At 42.4% G+C, this 8,000-nt stretch overlaps 1 pseudogene; it reads left to right on the plus strand.

Annotated features, from left to right (window-relative positions):
• Positions 1 to 2,509: 2,509 nt before the first annotated feature.
• Positions 2,510 to 5,061, plus strand: LOC101648474 (annotated as a pseudogene).
• Positions 5,062 to 8,000: the final 2,939 nt, after the last annotated feature.

Consider the following 8,000-nt stretch of genomic DNA (forward strand, 5'->3'; position numbering starts at 1 on the left):
ATCAGCTTTCTTCACCACATTTTCTTATGCACACATCTGTCTTCAGCGATCATGTCGGGAAGGTAGATATCATAAAATGACCGTTTAGCTGAGCAAGGTGCTCTTGTATTAGGGGAGTGCACATGAGGAGGCCCAATGTCCACCTGCTACCCTACTACCAAACCAATAATTATTTGCACCTAGGTCCGTTCCCCCCTTAATCTTAAATATATTTACATATGTACATGTCTGTATTTAGGCTTGTATGTATGTCCTTTGCCTCCTACTTCTTTCCTCTATTTCTTTGCAGTTTCCTCCTGTGGGGGGGGATCATATCCTCGTCAATGAGGGTGGCGCGTGATGGAGACTCAATGCCCATCTCTAGACAACTGGACATACCTTGCAGAGGGGTAGTGGGGAGATGAGTCACTTAGGGTACAGTATAGCAATAATGAAACCCACAACCTTCCTCTAGTTCTTTAACGCTTCCTCCCCCCAACTACCAGGACCCCAATTTTGCCTTGCAGACCTGGTTAGACCAGATGATGCACAGCGGTACAGATGGGAATTGGAAACGCAGGGAATCTAGGACAGATGAACCTCTCAGGACCAGGGGTGACAGTGGCAATACCAGGAGGGAAAGGGGGTGTAGAAAGGGGGAATGGATCACAGGGAGCTACATATAACCTCCTCTCTGGGGGACGGGCAGCAGAGGGGTGGGTGAAGGGAGACGCCGGACAGTGTAATATAAGATCCAACAATAATTTATAAATTATCAAGGGTGCATGGGGGAGAGGGGAGGAGGAAGGGAAGGGGAGGGGGGAAAAGGAAAATGAGCTGATTCCGGGAACCCAAGAGGAAAGCAAATTTTGGGAATAATGAGGGCAACAAATGTATAGATGTGCTTTACACAATTGATCTATGTATTGTGATGAATTGTATGAGCCCCAATAAATTGATTTTAAAAAATAAATAAATAAAGGGTCAGTGGATGAGCATTCAAAGGGTGGTCAGAAGAGAGCTCGAAGAAGTAAGGTCTGAGCAGAGAGCTGAATGGTATCATGAACCCACGAGAAGGTTGAGTGGAAGAAGACTGAGGCAGAGAAACAGAATAAATGTAAAATTGTCTTTTTAAAAAACTACCAATTAGAGCCACAGTAAGTATAGTAACAAATAGGGGGGCGGGGCAGGCCGTGTAATGTCATGAAGCCACAGTAATATTGAATTCTGATGCTCTTCAAGCGCCTGTGAATGATTACAAGCAAATTCCTACCACGCGTAGAAGAACTGGCCTTTCGTTTGCCAAGACTACAAATCTTTATGGGAGCAGAAAGCCTCCTCTCTCAACTTAACGGCGACCAATATGGTTTTGGTTTAGAATGAGATAACATTCTGAACATATCATTTCATATTCCATTTTATAGCAGTAAATATAAATAGAATACCTCGATGTATAAAATATTGTCTTAAAAATAGCTTAGACAAGAAGTTTATTTAAACAACAAGACAGTTGACTTGAAGGAAGAATGATCTAGGCTTCATTTCTTGGAGAATAATTTATCCCTACTTAAAGAAAGACAGATTGCCCTCCCTGCAACAGCCAATGTACAAAAAGTTATAAAACTGCCCTTGGTTTCAGAATGAAGAACATCAAAATTCTCCAATTGAGCAAGGTATGCAGGGATATTCTTATGTTGTCGTTGTTGTTGTTGTTGTTGTGGAACAATGAGAGCAAAACAATTTACTGGAAGATAAAGCTCAGAGCTGAAGGAGCAGCAGGCCACTAATGGAGAAGGTAAGGGCGTGGGGGAGGTTTGCACAGAACCAGTATTTCCCCATCCCATCTCCACTTGATGTCAATCAAAACATACCATTGGACATTTAGTGAAGGAGAGAGAGAGAGAGAGTTTGTGCACGTGCTCCGGTCCCTTGATGTACAATAAAGGAATGGGGAGGGAATGAAAGACGAGAGAACACTATGGTGTAGTCGGCAGGATGTGGTGGAACCAAATTGTGGCTTTCTGATGGCGAAGTGCACCGTTCTGGGGGAAAGGTGCAGGCTCCCTTTTAGAAGACGTCTCCTGTCTGCACATCACTGTAGCTTCATCCTCCGGTGCCAACTCTGCAGGTGTGTGTCTGCTAGATTGATGGGCTGTCCGTCAAATCGGAATCTGATCTGCCTCGTTGACAAACCCTATCGTTCACAATAGGCTTTCACTGGTTTCCTAATTGGCGTTTGCCTCTTAATCTGAAACTGTGCCATCCTGCCCCGCCACCTTCAAATTAAGATGATCGCTGTGCCCAGCTTGACCTTTCCGTGCGTTTCTCGTTGGCCATGGCAAGCACTGCAGTCTCCTCAACTGCCGCTTCACAAAAGAGGTACCAGGTCTGCACCAACTAAATAATACTGCCTTATGTAAAACAAATGATGCCCCCACCCCCACCCCGCTTCCGCCACCATTGTAAATCCAGCTGCTTGCAAGACTCATGAGCGCACCAGCACCTCGCTGTGGCCACCGCCATCCCAGCCATGACTGAGGACCTGAAAGTACAGCGGCACAGAGGAATCCGCAGAGGGTTCCAGGACCACCGAGAGCAAGAATCCACAGGATGACGGTAAATGCTTATTGGAGGCTTGAGCTGGACCACAAGCAGGAAGCATCCTGACTTGATTTGGAGAGGTTGTAGATCGCACAATTGAAACAGATCCTGTCGCTGGACCATCAAGAGCACTTGGATTTGTGCTCTTCAAAGATGCTGCCAGTGTGGATAAAGTTTTGGAACTGAAAGGCACACACTGCATGGCAAATTGATTGATTGACACCCCCCCACACACACACACAAAAAAAGGTTAAGCTTTGAAGGGGAAGGAAACCCCCCAAATGGTTTTTGTGGCTGGATTGAGCCTAGATACTTCTGAAGAATAGATTAAAGAATATTTTGGAGCCTTTGGACAGACTGAAAATATTGAACCCCCCATGGATACAAAAACAAATGAAAGAAGAGGATTTTGTTTTATTATACAGATTAAGAGCCAGTAAAGAAGCTGCTAGGAAGCAGATAGCCAGAGGAGAAAAAATGTGACAGATGGTTCTGGTAGTGTGGGGGGAATGCAGGAGAGGGGGATGGGGGAGAAAGGAAGGAAGGTGTCAACAAACCCAGAGACAAGGGAACAACAAGTGATCTAAAATCAATGGCAAGGAGGGCATAGGACGCCCGATAGGGCATGATCAAGGGCAATGTAGGCAAGAGAAATTACTGAAACCCAAATGAAGGTTGAGCATGATAACGGGACAAGAGGCAAGTAAAAGGAAATAGAGGAAAGAACTAGGAGGCAAAAGGCATTTATAGAGGTCTAAATACAGGCATGTACATGTGTAAATATATTTATATATGATGATGGGGAAATAGGCCTATGTACATATATTTATTTATAGGCTTAGTATTAAGGTAGCAGAGGGACACTGGGCCTCCACACATTGGGCCTCAATGAAATAACACTTCATTTTATTAGAATGCTCACCTTGCCAACACGATCACTTAAGACAAAATAGGTATATAAGCAAATGTGGTGAAGAAAGCTGATGGTGCCCGGCTATCAAAAGATCTGGCATCTGGGGTCTTAAAGGCTTGAAGGTAAATAATCAGCATCTAACTCAGAAGCAACAAAGCCCACATGGAAGCACACCAGCCTGTGTGATCGTGAGGTGTCAGTGGGATCAGGTATCAGGAATCACAGAGCCAGAACAAAAAACCATATCAATGTGAATGAGGGGGAGGGCAGAGTGGAGAACCAAAGCATATCTGTAGACAACTGGACATCCCCTTACAAAGGGGTCACAAGGAGGAGACGAGCCAGTCAGGGTGCAGTATCGCACTGATGAAACATATAACTTTCCTCTAGTTCAGTGGTCCTGAACCTTCCAAATGCCCTTTAATGGAGTTCCACATGTTGTGGTGCCCCCCCCAACCGTAAAATTATTTTCGTTGCTACTTCATAACTGTAATTTTGCTACTGTTTGAGTCTGGCGACCCCTGTGAAAGGGTTCTTAGACCCCCAGAGGGGTCGTGATCCACAGGTTGAGAACCACTGCTCTAGTTCTTTAATGTTTCCCCTCCCCCACCCAACTATCATGATCCCAATTCTACCTTATAAATCCAGCAAGACCAGACCATGTACACTGGTACAAATAAGAGCTGGAAGCACAGGGAATCCAGGACAGATAAACCCCCCAGGACCAATAATGAGAGTAGTGATACCAGGAAGGTAGGGGGAAGGTGGGGGCATAAAGGGGGATCACAATGATCCACATATAATACCCCCTCAGGGGGACAAACAACAGGAAAGTGGGTGAAGGGACACAGTGGATGATGTAGGATATGAAAATAATAACATAATTTATCAAGGGTTCATTAGGGAGGGAGGGAAAAAATGAGAAGCTGATACTAAAGGCTCAAGTAGAAAGAAAACATTTTTTAAATGATGGCAACCTATGTACAAAAGTGCTTGACAGGATGGATGGATGGATTGTGATAAGAGCTGTAAAAGCCCCCAATAAAATTACTTTTTTGTTTCACAATTACTTTTTTAAAAAAAGCACATAGCACCAAATTGTTTCTGGAAAGTGAGAAATAAAAGTTGCACAGCCTCAAGAGGGATGGAGGCGCAGGGACAACACAGAAAGGAAGAGGTGCCCCAGCTGGTGGTCCAGGTGGTACTGTGGGTCGTGGACCAGACCAGGGCCAATTGAACAACTATTATGATCAAGGACAGGGAGTCTATGTTTTCCCTCCATGTGGATTTGTGATTATACAATTTTCATTTGTCCAATTGCATGTTAAACCTCAGATAAATGCTTCCTTATGTGGAAAAAGCAAGAGTATGTCCGTTGGGTTCTTGGGTGTGAGAAAAGCGGGGCTGGGAAACCCACCGTCCCCTGATTGTCATGGTTGATGTGGCTCATTTGTCAGGCCAGCCACATCCTCCCACAGCCAACCTCCATGCTTTAGTGAGCAGCTGTGGTCCCCTTGCAAGGGCCTTTACCAGGGTTTCGTTTTTTCCGAAAAGGCCCCTTCAGCTAGGCTCTGGATGACAGTGAAGCCCACGCAGGGTCCCCACAGGGAGGAAGCCTCCAGTGAATCCCCTCTGGCCACAGTCCAGCGCTAGGACCTGCCTCGCTATCAGACAAAGAGCATTGCAATGGTGGTTACGGCAGATGTGGTGAGACTGAACTGCAACACTATCATTTGATCTCCCTTCTGAGTCACTTAAATGTTTCCACTTTTAATACGTTCTGCTTTCTTTCTTATTGAGGTGTTTCTATTTTGATTTGGCATTGTTGTTTGTTTGTTTGGGGGATATGAACTCCAGGATAGGCAAATTTATAGACAGTGACTGGACCAAGAATGACCGAGGAGCATGGCAGGGGAGGTAGGGGGAAAAGTGGAGAACTAACTAGAATCAGTATGGGAAGAAAATATTCTGAAATTCAGTGTGAGGATTGCACAACTCTTCTTAATATGAATGAATGATTAAATGGTATGATATGTGAATTATAAGTCAATAAAATTATTTTCTTAAAGAAAAACAATAACAAGGAACATTTAAAAGAAAAAAAAGTCCCCTTCAGATGACCATTTTAAAAAGAAATTCCATTGCATCTAAAATTCAAGTCCAAATTTTTATTCCGGTAGCCTAATCGAATTAAAAACTGTGTAGAATCAATTTGAACAAACTATGGTTCTGAGGCTCAAATGAGTGTAAGTGGGTGTTTGGCAGTGGTGGGGATTTCCTGCCTCCTCTGTTTGATGAAATCTCTAGTTATAACATTGTTATGTCACCAAGATTCATAGCTTGCCAAACCTCATCTTAGACATTTATGTGGGTTTTCCCGAATACCCTTCAGCAACTTAAATCCTAGATGTTATTGCCAGCTACCAGAGAAATTAAATAAGGAATACAGGAAATATAAAGTGACTAACAGCAATTGCAAAACTTGTTCTCATGGGCATTTTCTACGGCTGGGAAACAAACTTGAGGGAACAGTGGGACACTGTAAAAGGCTTGCAGACATTTCGAGGTTCAGTGTCTACGGACGTATGGGGAAATTTCTGATTCTATTCCTGGAAGGACTGACTGTCTTAATCATAAACTTCTATGCCTGGGGCTCGTTCAATTATATTTTAGTAGTCATAATTAAACAGAGTTGGAATAATATGTTAGCAAAGGTCAATGTTCAAAAGTTTTGTAAGTACATAATTACTTTTCGCTCATAAGAACAGTGAATTCATAATCATTTGAAATTAAGAACTGTCAAAAGGAAAAACACATTTGAAGCCTACCTATTCAGATTGTAGTGGAGTTTCCAGACTAAGGTGGATTGGGAAGACATGTCTGGTGATCTACATCCAAACTCCGTATAGAAACCCTGTGGGTCACACTGGTTGAACATGTAACTGGTCCTGGAGATGACACACGGCCAGCTAGTGTGTCCTCCCCTGCGGGGTCACCAGGAGTCAGGAGCCCACTTGATGGCAGCTTACAACAACAAATTTAAATTTAACATTCTACAATCATTTGAGGTAGTATTACATTTTCATAAAAAGCATAATACATAAATAATAAGTGCTAACTGGTTATATAAGTACGGAATGGGGAGCTTATTTTCTCCAAGACTTTTCTATCTGATTGAGTTTAGTTATGAATTTCAATATTAGCCTTTGAATGCACTTAACAAAGGGGATTTTAAAAGGCTGAATATTTTATCCATCTATGTGCAAACCCAAACTTTTTGAAAGACATATTTTTATACAAAATGCACATTTCTAAAGTAGATGCAGTTCTGTGTCCTGTAGCATATAATAAGTAAACATTTACCAACGTGCCAGATATCTGTGTCTGAAAATTGCTAATTTCTCCAGGAGAAAAATCAGTTTTCTCTGACATCAATCTTTGTAATGTTCCTCTTGCTTTGAACGATGTATATAAAGTGTTCAACTGAAAAAGAAAAAGCGTGTGCTTTCTCTGTGCCTATTCATCCTATAACTAACAAAAACAAACCAAAAAGGACAGGGAATCTGAGGAGTTAAAAAACTTGATTATGTGAAATATCCTTTATGCCTACTGACCCCATTTCACATCCTAATAAACTGTTTAATGCAGTCCCAGTCCCCTTCCAGAATACACAGCTGGGCCAGATGGAAATTCCACTGACTAAATTAAAACATACTAATTAGGAATCAAATTTCTCCTGAAAAATATTCCTTCCCAGCATCATCGAAGATGAGGTATCGTGTGGGTGTCGGATGTACGACTAAGAGGAAATTCATTCTTTCTGTACGAATAAATCATTTGGATTCATTTTTCTAAATTTTCTTATTGGCTCCTGGAAATGATCAAATGTAGGATGTGGGAAATTTAACGGCACAAACATTCAAAAGCTTGATTCAATGAATAGAACCAAATAAGTGCCACCAGACTACGAGATCATTTCTAGATAAGAAGGACGACTCTCCAACAACAATTCTAGAATATCAAAACCCACAGGAACAGGTCGATATGTTCTAACCGCCAATGGATCTGGTAAGCAGAGGGGTTACAGTTCAAATAACATGCTCAACGTTTCAAAGAACAGGTCTTTCAGTACTAACATCGATGTCTTGTTTGGAGTAGCACTGAAAACACACTGTCTCAAATGAACTTCACAACATCCTATTTAGATCCATGAATAACTAGAGCCGTTTTCTGACGGTTGGTTATCCAGTTTTCACCTCCAAATTTTGCACAGAATGGTTGACCTGAATGCCCCTGACCTGTTTATAAAGGTCTTAAAAGGCCTATATACCCCCAAACTAGTAACTCGAGTCTAATCATGAGGAAAACATCAGACAAATGTCAAGAGAAAGCATCTGTATTAGTCTAGGTACTTTGGAGAAACAAATCCACGGCGACTCACGTATAAGAGAGAGTTTTATGTAAAGAAAATGTGCATCACGAAAACATCCCAACCCAATGCAGCCCA

This window comes from Echinops telfairi, unplaced genomic scaffold (genome assembly GCF_000313985.2).
Source record: "Echinops telfairi isolate 266 unplaced genomic scaffold, ASM31398v2 ScPeMD7_7457;HRSCAF=8495, whole genome shotgun sequence".
Lineage (NCBI taxonomy): Eukaryota > Metazoa > Chordata > Mammalia > Afrosoricida > Tenrecidae > Echinops > Echinops telfairi.